Source organism: Haemaphysalis longicornis, unplaced genomic scaffold (genome assembly GCF_048455015.1).
Source record: "Haemaphysalis longicornis isolate Haplotype H1 unplaced genomic scaffold, Haemaphysalis longicornis Haplotype H1 scaffold_10, whole genome shotgun sequence".
Classification (NCBI taxonomy): domain Eukaryota; kingdom Metazoa; phylum Arthropoda; class Arachnida; order Ixodida; family Ixodidae; genus Haemaphysalis; species Haemaphysalis longicornis.
Window position 1 is genome coordinate 140,380,237 of NW_027526204.1, and position 24,710 is coordinate 140,404,946.

General features: G+C 48.3%; 1 protein-coding gene and 1 non-coding gene across 2 annotated transcripts in view; one reads left to right on the top strand and one right to left on the bottom strand.

Annotated features, from left to right (window-relative positions):
* LOC144159494 (uncharacterized) overlaps positions 1-24,248 on the bottom strand; it is a 39,576-nt gene extending 15,328 nt beyond the window's left edge. The window contains exon 1 of the mRNA XM_077691016.1: positions 24,158-24,248. The gene's annotated coding sequence lies outside the window, so the exon portion shown is untranslated. The remainder of the gene's footprint in view (positions 1-24,157) is intronic.
* Positions 1,944-2,016, top strand: Trnat-ggu (transfer RNA threonine (anticodon GGU)). Its single transcript has one exon. It is a non-coding gene; the product is annotated as a tRNA-Thr (tRNA).
* Positions 24,249-24,710: the final 462 nt, after the last annotated feature.

Consider the following 24,710-nt stretch of genomic DNA (forward strand, 5'->3'; position numbering starts at 1 on the left):
CAACATGTAATACGAGTGAATGGCAATCAATTATACAATATAGTGGGGTGAGTAATCATTATAAGCGAAGTGACACATCAGGCAACGAAAAGCAACGCAAAGAAGGAAAGAAGAAAAAACGAAAGAAAAAAATCATATCTAGTTTAATGGCGGACATTGTCAATCAAAGTACAATTACCTAAATTGCATAACCAAAAACCTAAAGTTCCCCAAAAGCCCATAAACAGGCAGCTAATAATTTAACAGAAACCTTTTAAGCAACTTTTTGAATTATGACAAAGTAGACATCGATTTAACAGAAAGAGGCATGTCATTACGTAAAGAAATGGCCGCAATAATTTGTGCGCGACGCGGTAGCAAAAAGCAAGGTTCGTTGCAAATCTGGTCACGTTGTTGTTTCGTAAGAAAACTGAATCAATAAACTTAAACGGTAGCTGTGCATTTCGCAATTGAAACAAAAGAACGGCTATGCTATAAAAAATAACTCACGAACAGGGAGGATTTTGTTGTCCTGGAGTAGATCGCCCGCACTAGAGTAAGGTGAGCTATTAGTGACAATGCGGATCGCTTGATTTTGTATGTTCTGAATGGGTGATTGATGACAGTCATACGTGTTTCCCCAAGCAGCAATACCGTACATGATATGGGATTGAATGAAGGCGAAATACAGAGACGTAAGTACATTTATATGAAAAACTTGACGAGCTTTTATTATAGCCCAAATTCCAAAGGCAGTTTTCTTTCTGAGGTGATCAGTGTGGAGATTAAACTTCAAATGGCAGTCAAGATGTACACCAAGAAAAATTACGGTTACGGTATCACAGGCGGGCATAGAGTGAGGCCCTAGGTTTAAGGGTTGATGAAAGGCAATGACCTTTGAGCAGACCTAAAAATAACTTGGTTTTCGTTGCAACATTTAGTAATATCTAGGAGTGTGTTATTCAAATGTAAAGTAAGAGCCGTTAGAGAGTCATCCGCGGCAGATATAGTCGTGTCATCTGCGTATAACACGCATTTACCGGCGGTGCAGTTTTTTTTTCTTGGTATATTTTTGCTAACGCCACCAAACCTAGCTCAAGCGTAAACAGCTCCACTGGTAATAAATTTTACAAATTCATATTGTTTTAATTGTCCTGAGGTGCGAAACGTAAAACGACCTCCCACTTGTAGAAAATGGTCAAGTCGACCCGCGTAAACGGGTAGAAAATACTTGCAAAGTTGGAGGTCTTTTACACTTTTTTCCTTGGTTGGTGATCTTTCACACCCTTTTTATAGTTTCTTACACCGTAATTTGTAGCTTTGCACCCATGTGGGAAAAAAGGGCGTTGAAAGGGCATGGAATAGGCTGTTGGTATTGATTAAATTTTTATCACTGATTGAACACAACACACACACACACACACACACGCACATATATATATATATATATATATATATATATATATATATATATATATATATATATATATAGAACATAAGGGTTGGCAGTCAAGAAAACCTCGGAAAGCAAAGGGGAGGTTGTGGTGGGTCATAGAAAGAGATGAAGAATTTTTTTAGTCGAAAAGAAAGTGGTGAAAAAATGCCCGCCGGGTGGGATCCGAACCCACGATCTCCAGAATACCGGTCTGGTGCGATAACCACTACGCTACCGGCGGGGCTGTTTCCCCAGCACTTTCTCGGTGTTTATGTTAAGGTACTTTTTGTTTCCTGCACTTGGGGGTGGTAGCCAGCGCCACTCGGACTCGGTGCCAAAGGGAGCTTAAGGGGGTTCAACGCTGGTCGACCACTCTCGACATGTCGTAGACACTCGAGTCACGGCCCGGGGGTTAAAAAGAAGGTCCCCTTCACCCCGAGTAGTCCGAGTGGCGCTGGCTACCACCCCCAAGTGCAGGAAACAAAAAGTACCTTAACATAAACACCGAGAAAGTGCTGGGGAAACAGCCCCGCCGGTAGCGTAGTGGTTATCGCACCAGACCGGTATTCTGGAGGTCGTGGGTTCGGATCCCACCCGGCGGGCATTTTTTCACCACTTTCTTTTCGACTAAAAAAAATTCTTCATCTCTTTCTATGACCCACCACAACCTCCCCTTTGCTTTCCGAGGTTTTCTTGACTGCCAACCCTTATGTTCTGTCTTATTTCACGGAGCCCCTCATTTCTAATTTTCTGATTTGCTATATATATATATGTACACAAAGTAGAAGTACGCTCTTCGGAGACTTTATTTCCAACGTTTCGACCTGAGACAGGTCTTCCTCAGGAATGAAGGTAAAATCGTACGGACTCAGAGTGGGGGCGGCGCCCCGAAACACAAGCCACATGGGAAACAAACACACAAACGACCACACACAGCATACAGAGCTTATTCTGCCAAAGGCAAGCAAAAAAGAGCCTTCAAAAAAAAAAAAAAAAGGCGAAAGGAAGAGGGAGGAACAAGGTGGCAAGAAGGAGGCAAGAAAGAGGCAAGGAGGAACACACTGCATGAACGCGGGTTGTGGGGATAACAGAAAATGCGACGAGTTCACGGGTGGCGAAAGGCCCAAAAACATCGGGTGTCTCCGGGAGGGAAAAACTACAAAGCACACGCCGCCACGAGCAGTGGGTTTACATGCGCGTCACCGGTAACAAGGATTAACTACTGACCGTCTTCAGCGGCATGGTCAAGAATGCAAGCGGGGCCAATTACTGCATCTGAAGCGCAGGCAGCCTCCACGACTTTGGGGGGTCCCACAAAAGCCAATGAGGGAGCCCATTTGAGGCGTCCCCTTCTCCGCCTAAGCCTCCATTTGTACACGGCGTCGCGTCGTGTCGCGCCAGGTCAATGTACGGCCTGTTAACTGTTAGTACTCGGCTGTCGCCGGCACGCGTGGAGCCCTGGGCCCAATTCACGAAAATATGTCGGAGCGCGGCAATTTAAAAAAAAAAATGAAAACAAGAAGAGAGAGGCGACCGTCGGTATGTGCCCTGCCTCTGGGGCAACCAAAAAAAGAAAAAAAAAAGAAAAAAGAAAAAAGAAAAAGAGGGAAACCATGAAAAAGAGAAACAAAGCAAAACATGAGTGGAAAGACAGGAAGGACGCGTGCACTCCGTGAACACCAGCATTGGGGATCACAATGTGATTACAAAACACCCGAGGCATAAGCCACAACAGGCACCAAAATAAAATACTTCTTACACGCTCGGTTGGAACTAAAAGCTTCAACATTCCGTTTCACATTTCTCAAGGATAAAATGGGTATGACATATGGTGACATAAACAGGCAATGGGTACCATCTGGTTATTAATGAGGCATGTTATGCTTGCTGAGCGTTGAGACAAGGAAATGAGAGAAAAAAATATAAAAATAAAAAAATAAAAATAAAATAAAAATAGCGGGGACGGGAAGGGAAGTGTTGGTAGGGGGTCGGGAGCGGACGAGATAATTGTAGTGACTGCGGAACATAATGGTAGGTTGTTGGTGTTACAATGTACAACCTCACACCTGGAGCAACAGGCTGCCCGTAAACATCAGACCGTGCAATGCCCTGCGCGGGAAGGGCCGGTAGCAAAAGGACAACAAAACTACAAGGTCTCGTATGTCCCGGGGTCACTATGCTTCAATGGTCATGCAGCGTACGAATTACAGTCATAGTCCCAGGACTCTCATTAAGGCCCCCCTTCAGGGTATTAAATTTGTAGATTAAGTAAGACTCACATTGTTCTCGCTCCCTACAGCTAGAAAAACTGCTCTGTAGAAGCGTGACTTTAATGTCATCGAAAGAGTGATTTTGCATCGCTAGGTGTCTGGACAAGGGAAGGTTTGGGAGTGCCTTGGTGTGATAGCGGTGATTGTTAAACCGCATTCGAAAAGGTCCATCCGTCTGTCCTATGTACTGCATATTACATCCGCCACACTCCAATAGGTAAACCAAATTTGACGAGTCACAATCGAATGACAATCGAATGAAAAACAGATGTTTGGTGTGTAAACACGTGCAGACCGCGAGGGTGGCAATTAGCACACATTCGGACTTCCGATATTCTATACGTGGGTCATTCGATTGTGACTCGTCAAATTTGGTTTACCTATTGGAGTGTGGCGGATGTAATATGCAGTACATAGGACAGACGGATGGACCTTTTCGAATGCGGTTTAACAATCACCGCTATCACACCAAGGCACTCCCAAACCTTCCCTTGTCCAGACACCTAGCGATGCAAAATCACTCTTTCGATGACATTAAAGTCACGCTTCTACAGAGCAGTTTTTCTAGCTGTAGGGAGCGAGAACAATGTGAGTCTTACTTAATCTACAAATTTAATACCCTGAAGGGGGGCCTTAATGAGAGTCCTGGGACTATGACTGTAATTCGTACGCTGCATGACCATTGAAGCATAGTGACCCCGGGACATACGAGACCTTGTAGTTTTGTTGTCCTTTTGCTACCGGCCCTTCCCGCGCAGGGCATTGCACGGTCTGATGTTTACGGGCAGCCTGTTGCTCCAGGTGTGAGGTTGTACATTGTAACACCAACAACCTACCATTATGTTCCGCAGTCACTACAATTATCTCGTCCGCTCCCGACCCCCTACCAACACTTCCCTTCCCGTCCCCGCTATTTTTATTTTATTTTTATTTTTTTATTTTTATATTTTTTTTCTCTCATTTCCTTGTCTCAACGCTCAGCAAGCATAACATGCCTCATTAATAACCAGATGGTACCCATTGCCTGTTTATGTCACCATATGTCATACCCATTTTATCCTTGAGAAATGTGAAACGGAATGTTGAAGCTTTTAGTTCCAACCGAGCGTGTAAGAAGTATTTTATTTTGGTGCCTGTTGTGGCTTATGCCTCGGGTGTTTTGTAATCACATTGTGATCCCCAATGCTGGTGTTCACGGAGTGCACGCGTCCTTCCTGTCTTTCCACTCATGTTTTGCTTTGTTTCTCTTTTTCATGGTTTCCCTCTTTTTCTTTTTTCTTTTTTCTTTTTTTTTTTCTTTTTTTGGTTGCCCCAGAGGCAGGGCACATACCGACGGTCGCCTCTCTCTTCTTGTTTTCATTTTTTTTTTTAAATTGCCGCGCTCCGACATATTTTCGTGAATTGGGCCCAGGGCTCCACGCGTGCCGGCGACAGCCGAGTACTAACAGTTAACAGGCCGTACATTGACCTGGCGCGACACGACGCGACGCCGTGTACAAATGGAGGCTTAGGCGGAGAAGGGGACGCCTCAAATGGGCTCCCTCATTGGCTTTTGTGGGACCCCCCAAAGTCGTGGAGGCTGCCTGCGCTTCAGATGCAGTAATTGGCCCCGCTTGCATTCTTGACCATGCCGCTGAAGACGGTCAGTAGTTAATCCTTGTTACCGGTGACGCGCATGTAAACCCACTGCTCGTGGCGGCGTGTGCTTTGTAGTTTTTCCCTCCCGGAGACACCCGATGTTTTTGGGCCTTTCGCCACCCGTGAACTCGTCGCATTTTCTGTTATCCCCACAACCCGCGTTCATGCAGTGTGTTCCTCCTTGCCTCTTTCTTGCCTCCTTCTTGCCACCTTGTTCCTCCCTCTTCCTTTCGCCTTTTTTTTTTTTTTTTGAAGGCTCTTTTTTGCCTGCCTTTGGCAGAATAAGCTCTGTATGCTGTGTGTGGTCGTTTGTGTGTTTGTTTCCCATGTGGCTTGTGTTTCGGGGCGCCGCCCCCACTCTGAGTCCGTACGATTTTACCTTCATTCCTGAGGAAGACCTGTCTCAGGTCGAAACGTTGGAAATAAAGTCTCCGAAGAGCGTACTTCTACTTTGTGCGTATTCCTGCAGCAACTAAGGACTCCACTTCACGACTTTTTCTACAATATATATATATATATATATATATATATATATATATATATATATATATATATATATATATATATATATATATATATATATATATATATATATATATATATATACATATATATATATATATATATATATACATATATAACCATTTCACAATATAAGTTTTTGCAAATCCTCATGCTGAGTTGCACAGGCTCACATTAAAATGCATACTTGCGAAATTCGCGCTAAAATGTTTGATTTTTGCGAAGAGCTCATCGACTCTATCAACTCTATCAGAAGTCTTTCCTCTCCTGGCTATAACAGCATTAAAAGGAGGTGCATTTTTCTGTCTGTATGAACTCTATCTCCCCATGCGGACTTGTCTCCACTTCCAAACCCCACCTACGAGCAGTGGAGGGCTTCCCTGGCCAGCCCAGACCCGGATACCCAGCTCAGCGTGGTGACCCGAGCAAGGACAGCCAGCCGAAGTCAAGGCATCCCGGACTATACTCGGTTACAACTCAAGAACGGCACCACCTCATGTAGTGTATCACTCCGCCAAAGCGCAGGACCCGTGGCGTAAGTGCGCGCGCGTTTTGAAAGGGGTTTGCTATGAATGCGTGATATCGTCTGCCTTGTCTCACGCAGTTTGTTTGTCGTCCCTGGAGTCGATTATAAGCATAGTAAGTCCAAAAAGTCATGGGAACGGCTCACGCCATGTTCAAAATATTCCCAGTAACGCCCTACTTGCGCCGCGCAAAGAAACATCCGGCTACGGTGATAAGGCACAGCGGCAACTTCCGGTGCCGTTCTTAAGTTGTCACCGAGTATAGGGATGCCTTCCACGGGGCGAGGCCCACACATCAGCCTCTGCTCGACAAATAAAATATTTATTCACTCTCTCCCTCCCCATGTAGCCCGTTGGTTTTCTCGCTCAATTCTTTTGTGGTCCATGTGTGACTCGTACGTGTTGAATGTGTCTGTATGTCATGCTGCGCACTCAGCCGATACACACTGTCACGCGTAGCTGCGCGGCGTGCATCCTTGTTTGTCAACCTTACACTTTTATTTATATGCTCAAAAGCCCACTCTTCTTTCCTCATTAAACCTTTTTTTAGCCAAAGCAACTTTTGAAGTTGTGTGCCATTGGACAAGATTTTTACACCATTTTCTACCAAAAAAAGGCGTAAAGAAGTTCAGTGTGTGCACTATTTGCCTAACGGGATGGACAGAAGAAAATACGAAGCTGGCCACAGCCGGCTTGTGCATGGGTGGAACTCGTGCTGCGTCATTTTATTTTCTTTCTTTTGTGCTTGGTTAGTACGCAAGGCGTGACTAATTATAATGGGCTCACATTTTTCGTTGGGTCCTGTATTGAGTGATTCATCTGTTCTGTACATATTCTTTTTTGTTTTCGTTCTTTTTACATTATTTGAATACGCGATATCTCTGCGTGATTTATTATTATTTTTTATGTACTGTGGAACACTGTCGTACGCTGGTGCCAAAACGGGGGCCCGCAGCTCCGTCAAGCTGTCCTTGAGATAGCTTTTTCTGTGTTGAAACTGTGTACGTGTGGTAGCTCGACGATGCCTTCAGCATTATTCCACTTGCTTGGCGTTTTCTTCCACTGCTTTAAAACGTTTGCGTTGAAAAGTAAGAACAAAAAATAAATGGCGCAGCTTGCACGAGTGCATGGTGCAAGGCTGGAGGAACAGCATAGCGGGCGGCACCTTCTGCCTTCGTCGGAGACACGGTTGTTGCCCCTGTCATGGATTTCTGAACTTGCCGCGGAAAGTTCTCCATGACTGGTAGGCCCGGATCGTTGTGTCTGCAGGCTTTCCAATCTCCCCGAAAGCAATCCGCGTCAGTACGCGCATTTACCCGCGCTTCGCGAATTGGGCGTCTGTGCTCCCTACTTCAGGCGCGAACACAAGTGAATTGCCAAGAAGAACAGCACGCCAGAGATCACGCCGCGAATGCTGGGCAGATCGTTCTCGAATGCCGGGCTTGCCGACTCCGGGCGTTCCTCACGAGGCGCACGCTCATGTGCGCTCGCTATTTTTCTTCGTATTTTTTTCGCGAGCTGCTCACGTGGCGCAAGGCCACGCTTATGCGTGGACGACGGCGGGTGCTTCTCATGATGCGCACGCTCCCGTCCGCTCGGCTGGGCTGAGTTTTGTGGTATCGCTCGACCGCGGAACTGAAAGCTTAAAGGGACGCTGCAGGGGCGGTATTCTCGTAACTGTCCCTTTTGAAAACGTCCCTTTTGCGTCCCTTTCATCGTGACGTATACTTCCGGTTAAGAAGTGGACGTTGGCAGCATGGAGGAAGGTTGGCAGTAGGTTTGCGGCGCTTGCGTTATGTCACTTCCGGTTGTTTGCTTTTAGCCAATCAGGGCTCGCCAAAAGGGACACTTTTGAAAGGGACGCAAAAGGGACAAAACTCGAGAATACCGCCCCAGCACTTACCATCGACTACTCGGAATGTATTTTGAATGTCTATTCTCCAGCAATATCCTCCTGCGGACAATGCGATGGAGGCTGCGCGTTATCTCCTGGCGATGGGGGCGGATATCATAGGTCGGGAAGTTTTCTCCTTTTCTCCGCAACGTAGAGGGTCTATTTCCGGTCTGGTGTCACAAAAAAGTAGGCATGGCTACCTCCTCGCTAGCGTGCGCTCAGGTAGGGCTTTTTTTGAAGCAATAAACGTTTTTTGTCTAGCGGTCTCGTTGAAAGAGGAGCATTGAGTTCGTCACTCAAACTGCGCGCACCCAAAACACAATAGAAGCGCCAAAACTGTGCTTACAGGTGTAGGCATAAAAGAGGTTGATACACAGCGCCGATGACGGCGGGTCGTCACAGGAAATGCGAGAATGAAGCCGTGAAGTTGACCAGTGACAGCACAGGACAGTCATGGCCGCATTGGCGCCGTTTAGGCCATCCCAGTGGTGCATAATAAGGAAAATTATAGAGAGCGCGGTTGGTTTTTGCACGTGCACGTGTAATATTTGGCTCAGGTATTCCTGGCAGTGTAATGGTGTAATCTAAACGTCGCGCAGGTTTACTTGCACTGCTCAAAGAGTGTTGCAGGGGCCGTTTAAGAAGTTCTGCTGTCAAAAGACGGTCAACTCGCTCACCGGACTTTAAAGGCATTTGCAGTTATTGCGGTTCTCAAGCGTTGCAGGGTGATCATCCGAAAAGAAACCAAAAAGAACTGCCCGTGAAGATAGCAAATCACTCAAATAAAACACCGCAAAAACACATGCTTAGTTAAGCCTTTGACAGGGTATCTAGCCAATACCGCTGGTTTTCTTGGATCCCTTCGTAAAATTCCCACACGATCGAAGAAGTGGTGTAATAAACCAATTATTGTAGTAGAATTTCCGGAAGACACTTCAAAAGAGAACACTTTAGATCGAGACTTCGTTAGTTTCGGGAAAACAGAACAGCGCGAAAGACAATTGTGAAATAAAGGGGTGGTGTTCCCCTCTCTCGTCCTGTTTTTCGGGCAGTTTTATTTTACGTTACGTGGGTATGTGGATTCCGAGACGTAGAAACAGTGAAAGGGAAAATGCGCGAAAGAGAAAAGGCAATGATTTCAACGAACGAAGACGACCGCCAACGGAAACACTGACACTTTTGTGATCATGATAGCTCTCTATTCTGGTGCTTATAAGCCATATATGGCTTATAAGCCCCACGAGAACACACATAGTTCTCGTGATCGGCTGGCTGCCGTCCAATACCGCCGCTGAGCCAGCCGCGCCTTTCTGATGCGTTTGACGTGCCGGCTGCGTCACTTGCATGGTCGGCTAGGGTGGGATTGCATCATCTGTACATGTAACATTCTTGTCCATTTACACAAGAGGCACGCGCAAAGCTGGAGTCGAGGGGCTAAAATATTAATTTCAGAAACGGCCTGCAAATGTCCCGTGCATATTTACGAATGCAATGCTTGGCAGAAATGTTTCTTCTCTCCTTTTTTTCGCGAGCCCCAACGTTAGCCGGACACGAATTTCTGACCGAGATATCTTTTCCCGTTAAAATATGCAATTCAGTGGCACCGTCGAGTGAAAAAGCGAAGGACGCGTCAAAAACCGACTGGGGGAAAAAAGTTGCGGACTCTGCTTTCAATGGCTGAGAAGTAAATTCCGGCTCAGGACACCAAACGTCGCCGCCTCAAACTCTGCAGAAAAGCCCCCGTCCATACAAGCCTTCATGAAACTGAATTGCGACGCCTTGACTTCACAGTAGTCCATAGAAAAACAAAGAGGCGCTAAAAGCCGAAAGGGCTAGATAAGCTCACCTCGGGAGGAAGTTCCGCTTCAGCCGGCACGAACACAATCAAGAGCAGGAATGGCCGGCTGTACAGATACACGCGCGCATCTTATCCAGGCTGCTCTTCGATACCCTCTCCTTCGAGAGATAACCTTGGAACATACCTATCGGTGCAGCATTGGAGCATACGTAAGCTCTCGGGTGTAATCTAACTGGTCCGGGGTATCGGCCGTTCTGTTACCCGGCCCATTGTCCTTTTTCTGGGGGCGTTCATCTTCGGCGCTCTTTGGACAGTGCACTGCGTTACGTCCGTTGGTCTTGGCGGCGTTGTTTTACGGGGAGCTCGTCCGTTTCAGCAATGTCCGTTTCGCGCCCGTTTCGATCGTGACGTAGTTGCACTTGCGAGACATCTGACCAAGGACGTGCACAGAAGCCGACGCCCCGCCTTGCTTGTTCTGCGTCATACCTGGTCGTATGACGCTTGTTCTGCGTCATACCTGGTCGAAAAGCGAAAATCCCCGTGTATTGAGATATCCGCGCATGTTCCCCCCAGGTGGTCAAAATTCATTTCGATCCCTCCACCGTACTGCAGCACGACTCATAGCACGGGTGTAGCTTCAGCGCGTCAGACCCCAGATTTTTCTTTTAAAGCGAAGCTTTAATGTCCTCACTGATGCCGTTGCACGGCAATACGCCCTGCAGGAAAGCCAACTTTCTCTGACGATGATGATGAATGACCGTGGGTGAAGTAATACCCCTGTCAAACGTGCCTATTTAAGTGCACTTCCACCAAGTGCACTCGGGCTTCTCAAGTGACACTTAGGCTGCGCGCTGCTAAACGACGAAATAAAGTGCCCTTGGACGTGATTTCAGTGACGATAGCCGGCGTAAATACTACGCAAAATTACTTGAAATTCCCCCTCTTTATCACGTGAGGAACAATGTAAACATTTCGTTGTGTTTGCAGTGTTAAAAATCGCAATCGGCGCCTCGCACAAGACCACAAAAAACAGAGTCGGGACGGCGACTGAACACCGGCGCTGATATCTTCACTGTTATTCACTGCGCAGTGAATGACAGCAGCATTATTGTTTGGAGAAAATTATCTGAAAGCGTTGAATACAACAGAAACGGGCTGAAGCAGGAACACAATCACAGGGCCACAAGAAACCACCTACGAGAACGCCGCAGAGAACGGCTGTCATGGAGCAAAACACTCACCAGGCGGATCTGGCACGTTGTTGAGACAGAGGTTATTTTCTTATTTTTCGTCGCTGCTTCAATTTTGGTAAAAGTAAATAAGCAATATATCTGTAATTAACTTTTAACGTTACTTATCATCTAAACGCTCGCGGTTTTAGGTTAATGTTTCCGATTTTCGGACTTCTGTTCACGAGATTACTCACTCGGCGAGCTGGCCCCGGTAAAGTGTGTTTGGGGACCACACTCAGCTTAAAGTGCGTTCCTTGTAAAGTGCCATTCGCGTTTGCCATTTAGCTGCTCCCGAATGACATTTTAGCCGAGTGCACTGTGTGTAAGTACTAAGTGCACTTAAAGGGACCCAGAAAAGCTTTGTGAAGGTGACAATCAAATGCATTCAGGTGGTAGAACACATAACGGGGGATTTTTGAGCCAAGTGTGAGCCCCATATGTTGTACGGATAATTTGTAAACAATTTTAAGTGCGAATGCACTTCTTAAGCGAGCCTGAACCGTCCGCCGCCGTCCGCATTCCGCCGCCGTCCACATAGCAACAGCTGCGGGTGCGCGCGCTCCTCGTCTTCCTTGGCAACGGGGGGAGATGGGCGCGCGCTGCCTGGCCGCTGACATGGCACATACCCACGTGGGGGATTGGCCAGGAATCGGGCGTGAGAAGGGCTAATGCACCCGCTTAAAGGAGTACTGACACGAAATTTCAAAGCTGAGATCCGCTCTAGCAATCCAGTACAACGACAACACAAATAAGTGTCTGTGAATAAATGCATCTTTCTTTCTTTGTAGTTGTGTGTGTGTGTGTGATCTCTCTTTCGCGAACATTACCGAACCGCGCAAATTCAACTCCTGCATTCGCACTTTCACATTCTTCCCCTCGGGGAAATGCTGGGAATTTTTTTGAAGATCGCCTTTCTCAGCTGATGAGCGTGCCGCCGCAGCGAGCCGACTGCGGCTGACGCAACGCCGACCGCGGCTGACGCAACGGCGAGGGGCCCCCCTGATTTTGCCGATCGTCGGTCGCCGGCAACGTCACTGCCACTGGCTTCCGGTTGCTCTTCCTCCTTCCTGCGCGATTCCCGAGGCAAAGGCGGGTCTGCAGCGATTGACGCGTGCCTAGGCGCAGGAATGTAGCTAGCGGAGAACGGAAGTCGAGCGTCGCGATGTCACATGGCTATTCCCAGTGTTTCCAGCTGCTTTGAAAGAAGCAGAGAGGGAGGAGGAATCGATCGGCAAGGGGGGAGAGGTGCACATAATTGCTTCTGGCGCAGCTAATACTGAATGTAGATCAATAATTCCAACGCCATTGCGTCGCTATAATCGCTATATTGGTACTACGCGACAATAAATGCCTTTTGTAACTTTTACAAAAGGATTTTCTGGGTCCCTTCAAATAGGCACGTTTGTAGGGGTATAAAAGAAAAAGCGCTTCCAGTGGGCGGAGCCGAACCTGGGTCTATCGCTCTATGAAGCCGGCGTCTATCCGACTGCTCCATTTCGACATGGTCGAAAGACGTTAGGCCTTGGGAGGGCACACCCGAGAGTTGCTGCGGGTATTCTAGAAAAACGGTGCGTGCCTCCAGAGTATAGCACATATACTCGCAGTGTGTGATTGGCCAACGAAAGAATCCATCAAGAGAAAGCTTCGCGTTAAACCATCGTCGTCATTAGACGGAGGGGGTGCGTGATCTATTCAATGTACAGATGCGAAATTTTTAAATACGCCGTTGGAATGGATATCTGGATCTTGAAAGACTGCTGAAAGTTCGTTCGTTCTCCCTCGGAGGTATGCTGCTGCCGCGTCACCACCGACACGACCACGCGTGTCGGAGCGCGGTCATGTGCGCCTCTGCAGCTACGAAGTCCCGTTTTACGGGACTGTCGTAGCTGCAGACTTTCGTATATAGCTTCGTAACTACGTGTTTTACGGTTTCGCGACACTGGCTGTTCTGATGACTACCACGCGCTAACAGCGCGTACCGGGACGTTCGTTCCCGCGTTGCGAGTCCGGACGAGCACTGTTAATCGACACTCAATACGCGTCTACTGTCAGCCAAGAGCTAGCAGCCAATCTTTCTTTCTTTCTTTCTTTGTGCGAAAGAACTGGCTGCTTCCAGCGCTTGGAGCATTGAAACACTGTCCCACATATCAAATTATGGGGTTTAACGCTTTTAACGTTACTAACTAAACTAAACGTTACTAACGTTTTAACGTTAGCTGCACGGGCTGTGGAGGAGGGCTCAGGAATAATTTCGACCACCTGGAGATCTTCCACGTGCACCGAAATCTCGACACAGGGGTGTTTTCCTTTTCGCTTCCATCGAAAAGCAGCCACTGAGGACGGAGTCGAACCCGTGACTTTGGGATCAGCAGCACACCGCCTCAGACACTGAGCCACCGCGGCGGGTTGATTTTTATTTTGGTACCAGAAACAGGTTTATTTGCATTAATAAGTGTTCAGTATACAGAGAAAGGAAACATGGCTACATTGTAATACGTATTCACTATTATGAGCAATATGAAAAGGAACACAGGAACGCGTAGAAAACACCCTCAGACTCAGCTGTGAATGATACGCAGCGGCAGCCGTCGGAAACAAAAGTGAAAAGAGCGACGCTGTTCTTACAACTGTTTGCATTCTGGCCGTGCGTCTTATCGGCAGTCGGACGATACCATATTATCGGCGAAAGGACGTAAGCTGCTGCTTTGTAGAATCCCAGCGTGGCGGGAGTGCCAACAGTTAGTGTAAGAGCGCCGTCGTTTCCCCCTTTGTTTTTCACAGCGCCATCCGCGTATCGCTCCGAGTCGTTCCGAGGCTGTTTGCCATGCGTTCCTGTGTTCCCTTTCATATTGCTCATAACAGTACAGGGGCAGGTGAGAATGTCACTTGCTGCAACTCCTGCCCCCCCCCCCCCCCCCCCCCCCCCTACTCCTTACTCGTGCTGCTTGTGTTGGCAGCCAAAGGAAGACACAGATGAAAAAAAAAAAAACATGAATGGTGGAAGAAACCAAGGGGGTTGGGCGCACAGATACACAGATTCGGCGAGGAAAAAAAAGTAACGCGGATCCGCTTGCAAAACATTGCGGATTGGCGGGTTTGCCTGGCTACGGGGAATAACGCCAAGATAATAGGGAGTTTTAGCTGACCGTTTTACACGCTCCGCTCCGCTCCGATAGCAAGCGGAAGCGCCATTGCGCATGCGTGGCGTGCTTGGCCGCGAACGGCATTGGCTCCGGTTGGGCCGAGCGGGCCGCCGATACCGGAGCGGACCGTCGAAAACGGTCAGCTAAAACTCTCTAATATTGAGAGCAGTCTTTCGGTGAAAAAAATGACGCTGAGGGATTTTTCCGCGGCATGTTGTCCTATATATCGTAAGCGGAAAGGGGAACAGCATAAACACCTGCCATGCACCCACGACACAAGTTTCTTTCGGTCCTACTAGTCGCATTTGTGCTTCTGCATAAAAGTGTCGTTTGCTTTTCAACCCCTGATAAGCGGCCGCCACTTTGGAGTCAAGGCGATCTGCGGACCAACTATCGCCATATCTTCTGCGAGAAAACCTGGAAGCCAATGACTATCGCCTAACTTGTGGCACTGGCGGCAGTCCGAGCCACGCTTTCTGCCATTCGTGCGGAGTGGGTGGGTCGCTGTGCAGAACATGTAATCAGAAGCGGGAGAGAATTCTTCCCTCCGCTACAAGAAGAAAGGGTCAGCGCCTGCTCAGCCGCAACATGTCAACAGCGCGCCGCCATCTATATATACATGACGTCACCGCCGCCCTTTCTGGGGCACTTCTCTCAGGCTTCTCGGCGCTGCCCAAGATAAGAGGGGCAGATAAGTTCGTGGTCCTCCACCTTGCACGCGGTGCGCCAACACGGCAGCTACAGTGACTTCAGTGCAAGCCATCTATAGCGATAATAGATGGCAGGGCACTGTTGGCATGTGTATGTAGACTCCAGTCGAGCTGGCTTGCGTATACAATCCCTTGACATGTCACTCAATAAAGCTAGAGGAATAGGATGCTTGGTGATAGAGGATGCAAGGAATATGGAGAGAGCGATATAAACAGGGGTATACAACGGAATGACTGGGAGAAAGCATTTATTTACACTATAGCAGAAATACGTGTTTAACGGAGAGGGCGATGTCAGCCAAATCCCTGCGTTCAGCTTGCTACTCCAGATGAGAGCATAATGAAAAACGAAAAAAAAGCGGAATGATGCACATAGTACCCAATCCCACAAGCAGAATCTCGCACCAATGTTCGTCCTACCCCATTTCCCGCAAGCCCTCAGCGTCGTCACCTCGTCTTGGACTCGACCAAGGACTGAACACAGCCCGAATATCAGCTTCTATGTCGAGGCTTACACGGAGATGTACTGAGAAACGCTTGTACTGAGTGTCTTCCTGGGCACCGCGAGTTTCAACACAAGCAAACGACACATGCTCAATGTCTTCGCGTATGTCACATAGGGCAAAGCGCGGAAGCTTGCAGAATTTTAGAAATGAAATACCTCGTGAAGGCCGCATTCAATTGCAGCCTATGTAGTATGGCTTCCTCACGCTTACTTAGCCTCGGTGCCTTCTTGAACGTACAATCTGAGAGAAGAGTTTTGCTGAATTGCATTTGACCACTTCAACGGCAGCATTTTCCAGACTGTTGGGAATGCCAAAGCTCCCAGGGATGGTAAATTTCTAGTACAATGCTTTTTGTACGTTCGGTAATCGTGTCATGTGCTGAGAGGTAATTTATGAAATCGTTCAAAGTGTGTTTGATCATCCGGTGGCCAAATTGAAAGGAAAACGGTACATTCCAGATGTCATGGGAACGCGTTGGGTATTGGTATGTTTTAACTGTGAAGTTAGCAATTCATTTCATGAAGTTCTCGCGATTACGCGAGTGATATTTATATTTTTAAGTTAAATTCACGAAGGCTGTGAACTGAAATCAAATCCAGTTGGCTGAAGAGGTTTTTTTGTGTGCGCACTCGGCTCTACCACAGCGATAGGTCGTATTGACTATTTTTGTAGTAAACGTGCGTTCAGTTCAAGTTTGTTGCTGTTGTGTTAACCACACAAGGACACATTAATTCAAGTATGACCTAAACGGCAAATTATATATGCGTGTAATTTAAAAGCAAATGGCAAAAATGATTACATTAAAGTAGTACTAGTACAGCATTCCTTGGTGCGGACGTAATTACATTGTTTCCACGGTCATTGCAAGGCACAATGGTGTAGTAAAGGACGCCAGGGGATTTTTCATAGTACACTATGTCTATCATTTCAGTTCCACAAGTAATATTTGCGTTTATTGGCTAAGGCATTGTCCTGCTGAACCCAAGGACGCGGGTTTGATCCCGGCCGCGGTGTTTGCTTTTCAGATGCAGGCAGAAAGCGAGAATGGTCGTGGGTTGAGATTTCGGCGCACATTAAAGTTCCCCAGGTGGCCAAAATTAAAGCGGAGCCCTTCACTAAGGCGCGCCTCATAGCCCAGGGGTAGCTTGATCAATAAATATTTGCGTTTATGAGACGCACTTGACCTTTGAGGAACATACAGGTTTAAAAAAAATATGAACAAATCCAAGGTACTGTTGAATCAGCACGCCAAGGTACGTCACTTCCAGGTAAGCAATGAAGTCTTGGAAACAGTCACCGAATACGCATATCTTGGGAAACTCATAGCTCTGGATCCAAACCACGAAACTGAAATTACCCGCAGAATAAGCATGGGGTGGGCTGCATTTGGTAAGAACTCCTGATCTCCTGACTGGTAAGCTTCCCCTGCCACTTAAAAAGCTCGTATATAATCAATCCGTTCTTCCAAGTAATGGAAACTTGGGGTCTCACAAGCGACTTGAGAGGAACATTGGATCGGCACAGCGGGCCATGGAACGCCGAATGCTATGGGCCATGCTGAGGGACCGGAAAATAGCCGCATGCAGGGAACAGACTATAGGGTGGAGGACATTCTATAGTTCAAATTAAGCGGAGCAAATGGGCATGGGCGGATACCGTAATGCGAATGAGGGACAACAGGTGGACCATCCGTTTGACAGACTGGCTGCCAATAGACTGCAAACGCAATAGGGGTCGGCCGAGAACTCGTTGGCGAGAGGAGCTGGAAAACATGGAATCAGGTAGCACTCGATAGGCGTGGCTGGAGATCTCGGGGAGAGGCTTTCGTAGTGCAATAGACACAAGTAAACCTATGATGATGAAGCGGAAAGATAAAAAGATATATAACAACAATAACAGACCAATTTAAAAAAAATAACCAAAACGACAAAAGGTCCTAAACAAAAAACATATAATTAAACCCCTTTTGACACAAGAGTAAAACCTGGCAAAAACTACACTGAAAGTAACAAACTCCTCCAGCGAGCTGGCCGGTGACGTTACACTTTGAGCGATCGCATTTCATCGACAAGCTGCACGATGATTTTGGCCGAATTTATCCCGAGCCGCTTTGGTGCCGCGTTTAAAGCAATTTTTTCTGTCTTAATCGCAACCTCGGGGTGTCAATAAGGTGTGCAAGGCGAGCGTTTGCGCATTGCTGAGGAGTGGTCAGCAATACAAGACGCCAACATGAGAGGGGACACGGGTGACCCCGCTCGGCCGTCTCCTCTCCGTAACTGTAACTAAAAGTCCTGGACAATCGTCCTTGTTAGTTCACAACGCCAGATGACCTTGACGTGAGCACAGCGACGCGCCAAGACAACGTCGAACTCATTGCTCGTCAAGCACGACAAGTACCTGACGACGTTATGATGTTACGAAGCAGCCTGCATGTGACTTGTGTAGCTGCAGCTATTTTTCTCTCGACGTGTTTGCCTGACCTACTTCGAACCCATTCTCGAAAAAAAAAAAAAAAAAAAAAACGTGTTGTATAGGCCACAGAGCAAGAATAGAATAGGAGGGGAAACTGAGCTTCCTGGGGCAGCCTCATAACGTCACAAGCAGTTGGCGAGCGTCAAGTTTTCGGCATCTGGCGGCAAGCGAAGGAAGTGCGCGGTCATCGCCACGGCTGCACGCGTTCTGTTCGCGATCGCCCAGTCCAACCCGGCCGCGGCATCGTGTCGGTATTTCGCCGGGCCGCAGAAGCATTCCGTGGCTGAAGAGAAAGTGTGTGCGCTCTTCTGCGCTTCCGTTGGCTGAAGAGCCCGCCTTCGCGATTAATTTTCTGTCAAATTTAAACCGGCCGGTAAGAGCGAATAAAAGGGTCATTTTCTTTTAATGCGTAAGCAATCTTGCGCGAGCAGCAAGCCCAAAATACAAACCTGTAAACGCAAAAAAATGTAAAACCTGTAAACGCACGGCTTTATCTCGCATGCGATGTGCTCGAAGCGAGTTGAGTGCAACGGCCAATTTATTGGTTATGCGACAGTGCACTGAAAAGTGCCAGCATCACCGACGTTGCGGGACGATGACGCACGCCGCTGCGCTCGCGCGCTACGCCCGAGATAAACCCGCAGTCCGCCGCCGCGTCACGCAGCAGCTCGAGCTCATAGCGATCCACGCCTTGTGGCGAATGCTGCAAACAACATTATTGCTTTATAATACATTCAACCAGGTGCCGCTGTCAAATTGTTCGCCGCAGGAGCTGCTGAGCTTCGTAGATCGCCGTAGTTATCATTGTGACATTATCTGGTCGCTCGATCGCGCCGGCCGCAATGGGCGTTTCCTCTCCTATATATTCTTGCTCCGTGGTATAGGCACAGGGGCAGCACACAAAGGGAGATTGTGGAAGCTTGGAATATCAGCCCGGATGGGTCGTTGTGCGTGAGTCATCCTTCAGTCAGCCTGCAAGACGCAGAGCTGACGTTTCTGGGACGACATGTGAGGTGATAGCACATTATAGGTTTTATTTTTTATGTCTGGGGTGATTTTTATTGATGATCTCTGCACAGTTATAAAAAGTTTGATTATGTCAGTTGGTCGGCCTATATATTTCTCTTTCTTAATGAATGTTGCCAGTTGCTAGTAGCGCGTCGTCCTGAGTATTTATTTTCTTGGTCAACGTCTTTCCGCGCCTGTTTTCAAGATGGAAAAATGGATGGTTTTGCCGCACGAGTGGCGCCGCAACTGCGGATTCGCAGAGAAATTTGCACCACGTGGAATGGGCTTTAGCTTAATTTTTTCACAACGAAGAGGTCTTCCGGTCACTCTACGTTTATATACTGGTTACTTGGCTCGGATATGACTAACATATTGCTAGAAATTATGCAACAGCGCCACCCCGCCGTTAATTTGGGCATTAATAGCGTTCTCCTGTTTTACATCAGTGGTCATTAGCAAAGAGCCCGTTAACCGAACGGTTGGAAATGTGCACGTGAACTACTCTGTCCGCCTTAGTGTGACTACGGCTTCCGTAAGCATTCCGAAATGTATTTCATTTTTTGACTTGGCCGGTGACTGCCATTACTTTCTGATTGCCACTGCTGCGTATCAGCTTTTTTTTTCCGACGCCGAGTTTCGGCAAAAACAAGCGCACTGTGCAAACACTCTGTTTTCGAGCTACTCATTTCCGGCGGCGTCAGTAGATAACACCCAGCGGCGAGCTAAAAGATAATGGCGGCTTTCTTTTGAGTTCACTTAAAGGTTAGCTACAGGGCAAAGTCGCGCACGAGCGGCAATTGAAAGACCGTCTAATTACTCATTGCTGTCCTGTCCCGGGAGAAGCGCTTTCATGCTGTGAACATTTTGATCTTGAAATTTTTTAGTTTGACTCGCATGTAAGAGTTCCCCTCCATTTACAGGAGGGTATAACAAAAGCGCAGCTTAAGCTATAGCGGCGCAAGGCGGGAAAAGAAACAGTAGAGCTGGCGGCCCTTCTTTTCCCTTCGTCAGAGACCCAGCTGTTGCACCTCACATGAATTTCCGAACCTGCTGCTGAAAGTTCTCCAGGAATGGCAGGCCCGGATCGTTTTGTCCGCAGCCTTTCACGTCTCTCCCAAAGTGGACCGCGTCGGCACGCGCTAGAACCTGCGGCAACTGGCTTCGCGAACTCGGCCTCTGTGCTCCCCACTTCATCGCGAACGCACGTGAACTGGCAACTGCCACGAAAGATGGACAGTCTGTTCTCGAAGGTCGAGGTGGCCGACGCCGGGCGCTCCTTATGAGGCGCACGCTCACGTGCGTTCGGTATTTTAGATGCGAAGCATGCATCTCATGGTCGGGGCTATGTCCGTCCCTTGTCGTTGTTGCGCCGTCCACACCCCCACTGCGCATGCTTTCAGCGGCTTAGGATATTTGTGCGCTGACAAGTACGAATAAAAAACGCCGTCAAGTCACCCTCCGCACTTTAAATTTGATGTTTTAGTTAAATATACATCATACATGTCTAAATATAGCTTTGCGAAAGCGCCCACCAATAAAATGCATTTTCTTCTGATGGAGGCGAAAAGCGAAAACGCCCGTGTGTTTGAGATTTCGGCGCCCGTTAAGATCCCCAGGTGGTCGAAATTAATCCGAAGCCGTCCACTACGGCGTGCCTCATAGCCCAGGTGCAACTTAGGCGCGTTAAACACTACAATCAATCGATCAATCAAATGCATTTTCAATGATTACGCTTCTCAATCGATGCAGGGTGATCACCCGAAAAGAAACTAAAAAGAACTGCCTGCGAACACAGAACGCCACAGAAAGCACTTTCTTAAAAGGGTCTCTATCGAATTCTCCCATGTTTGCTGGTTTTCCCTGATCCATTCGAAAAATTCCCAGACCAGTGGTGTGATAAACCAACCAGTGCGTTGTACATAAATTGAGACTGCGCGAGTATTAGGAAAACAAAACAGCGCGAAGGACAAGCACGAGAGAACGGTGCGGTGTTCTCATCCCGTCTTTCGGGCTGCTTTATTTTCCGTCATGTGAGTATATGTGCCTTGCGAGTCATAGCAGCAGTGAGAGGGAAAATGCGCAAAAGAAAAATGTTATGACAAACGAACACGTTCGGCAACGAAACACTGATACCTTCGCAATCACTGATAAGTGTCCCAGCATTTTTTTTTTCTTTAAATATAAGGCGTCACGCGCTCTTTCGCGTTAGGAACATATATTTTGCTAGATTATATATACTCGCCGAAGAGAGCTTACGCACTGCTTTCCGGCATGAGGCTTATTTTCATTTACCCGTACACAGCTCTCGCGATCGTCTGTGCGACGTCCATTACCGCCGCTCAGCCGGCACCCACCGCCTTTTCTCGGGCTCCTCTGACGTCCCGGATGTGTAAAGCGCGCGGTCGCGCGGTAGGCTAGTCTGGGATTGCATCATCCGTACATTCTTACACATGCGCGCAGGACGCATGCGCAATCTGGAGTCCACATGGTACATAAAGATGTATTTCTCACACTCACGGTTGGCAAACTTACCCAATGTCACGACTCACGAAACACGTAGATGTGTTTTAAAAAGGTTTTAAAAAGGAGTAATGACGTAACTCGAGGAAAACCTAGTGCATAATGTTTGCAGTACTGTGGAGAAGCGGGCAGCATTTTTTTGTTAATGAGACTTAGCTAATTACTTGTAATTAATTATCTAACTCGTGAAGTACCGTCCTATTCACTAAATTGTCGATGAGGCACTTGTAGGTACCCACGAGGGGCATCCAAATGCGGCATTTTCACCGACGAACTAATTGCGCACACATTTATTCTGACTGATAAAGAAAACCCGCGAAATATGAAAAATACCACGTGACAGCGCCTCCGCGCGCATCGTAAAGCAATGCACTCAAATAGGCTGCCTCTGAGTTAGCCAGAATGAAATAAACAAAAGAAAGAAAGAAAAAATTCCCCCACATTTCCCCGAAGGGGAGTATGAGGAAGTGCGAATGCACGGGTGATGCTATGAGGGGGAGTTTGTTGAAATTTGGTGGCATTTGCCCGTTAGTTACATTAACACCCCCGCGTGATCACGTTCGGGCCGCGACAGCCTCGCGACGGCAGGCGAACGAAGCGGGAGAGAAGGCGAGAACGCGCAACGGCAGGCGAGCGAAGGGGGAGAGGGAGGCGAGAACGCGCAAACGGCAGGCGAGCGAAGGGGAGACGAAGGCGAGAGCGCGCAAACGGCAGGCGAGCGAAGGGGAGAGGAGGCGAGAACGCGCAACGGCAGGCGAGCGAAGGGGGAGAGGGAGGCGAGAACGCGCAAACGGCAGGCGAGCGAAGGGGAGACGGAGGCGAGAGCGCGCAATGGCAGGCGAGTGAAAGGGGAGAGGAGGCGAGAACGCGCAACGGCAGGCGAGCGAAGGGGGAGAGGGAGGCGAGAACGCGCAAACGGCAGGCGAGCGAAGGGGAGACGGAGGCGAGAGCGCGCAATGGCAGGCGAGTGAAAGGGGAGAGGAGGCGAGAACGCGCAACGGCAGGCGAGCGAAGGGGGAGAGGGAGGCAAGAACGCGCAATGGCAGGCGAATGAAAGGGGAGAGGAGGCGAGAACGCTCAACGGCAGGCGAGCGAAGGGGGAGAGGGAGGCGAGAACGCGCAAACGGCAGGCGAGCGAAGGGGAGACGGAGGCGAGAGCGCGCAAACGGCAGGCGAGCGAAGGGGAGAGGAGGCGAGAGCGCGTGACGTCACGGCGAGCGGAAGGAGAGAGGAGGCGAGAGCGCGTGACGTCACGTGGCGTATACGTCATGGCGCCATTGCTACGCACGCTCTCCCCTCCGCTCCGCGCCGTTGCTAAGGGCGAGGAGGCGCGCGCGCGATAACACCTGCGGCTGAAGACGGACGGCGGCAGAAGCGTGACTCAGGGTAGCGTAAGAAGTGCATTCGCACTTAAAACATCGCGACCGAGTTTATGCCTTATCTGCACACGCGCCCCTCAAAACTTGCTGTTGCTGCTCCTTCCATGCATGCCATTTTCAAGGTGATGCGCTGTCTCTTCGGGAGGGTGACAGGCGAAGCAGTTGCTTTCAATCAGCTTATTTTGGGACGCTGCTTTACAATGCGCGCGGAGCGCCGTCACGTGGTATTTTTCATATTTCGCGGGTTTTCTTTCTCCGTCAGAATAAATTAGTCGCTGAGAATATCGCCGTTAGATGCCCTATATATATATATATATATATATATATATATATATATATATATATATATAAGGTTAGTAGAATCAGAGACACGAGAAGGACATTAAAAATAAAAATAAAAGTTTACTGACGTTTCAGGGAGAGGACTCCCTTTCTTCAGAGTACCAAGGGAGTCCTCTCCCTGAAACATCAGTAAACTTTTATTTTTATTTTTAATGTCCTCTCGTGTGTCTCTGATTCTACTAACCTTATTTTTTCGCGCTCTGTGTGAGTTTTTGTTTCCAGACTATATATATATATATATATTGATAGATATGGATATTGTAGCGAGAATAATACACATGAGACCATCAGGGTATGTGCCGTAGGCATCAGCCATATGGAAAAGTCCAATCTACCCGTGAGGGTATGCGCTCACGCCGGTGTCAGCGGAAGAAGCACCGCAGGAGACGCTTTCGCGCGTGATATCGGCCATCGTCTGGACGCGCAAATCTACGCTCGCTTCACCTCTCGCCTGTAAATAAATCCCCTAGACTATCTACCTGAGACTCGACTATCTCCCTTACAATATATAGAATTCAGCGCCCACCCTCGAGTGAAAAGGCGAAGGACGTCAAAAACAGATCGGGTGAAAAAACGTTGTAGATTACGCATTCAATGGCTGGGGAAAGTGAATTCCGGCTCATGGCAAAACATCGCCGCCTCAATCTCCGTACTAGCACCCGTTAAGACAAAAAGACAAGCGTTTATGAAACTAAATTACCACCTTGACTTCACCGCTTCGCCATAGAAAAACACAGACGTTGAGTACGCTTAACTGTTGCTGGTAAAGTGCTAGAAAAGCTCACCTCAGGACAAAACTCCGCTGCAGCCTCCACCAACGAAACCAGGAGCTGGAATGGCCGGCTCGAGAGCTTTACAGATATACGCGCGTATCTTATCTAGAGGTGTGCGCCGTGTCGGTTTTGACCGGCGGCGGCGTGGTGGTCGTTTTTTGTCGGCGGCGGCGGCGTCGGCGGCGCGGCGCCGGGTATTCATCGGCGGCGGCGCACGGCCAATTTTTGTTGGCGCCGGCGGCGCCGAAACCGGAACCGCAAATTAAAAAAAGGCCAGCCATTAAAAAAATCGTTCCGCTACATCCAACGCGATTTGGACAACATTCAGCTGTGGTGTCACAAGCGGCACATGTCATTAAACCTGAAAAAAACCTGTACACATGTGTTTTACGAAGAAAAGAAATGCCTCGAAAAATTTTTACGCTATAGACGGGTACTCGTTGCAAACTGTTGGTGAAAACTGACCAACGACTGTACTGCAGCATTCAGTTCCGAGTCCGCGAGCTCCTCCAGGTCGGAGACCCGGTAGTGCACAGTCTTCACAATGTCACGGCAGTTGACCAGC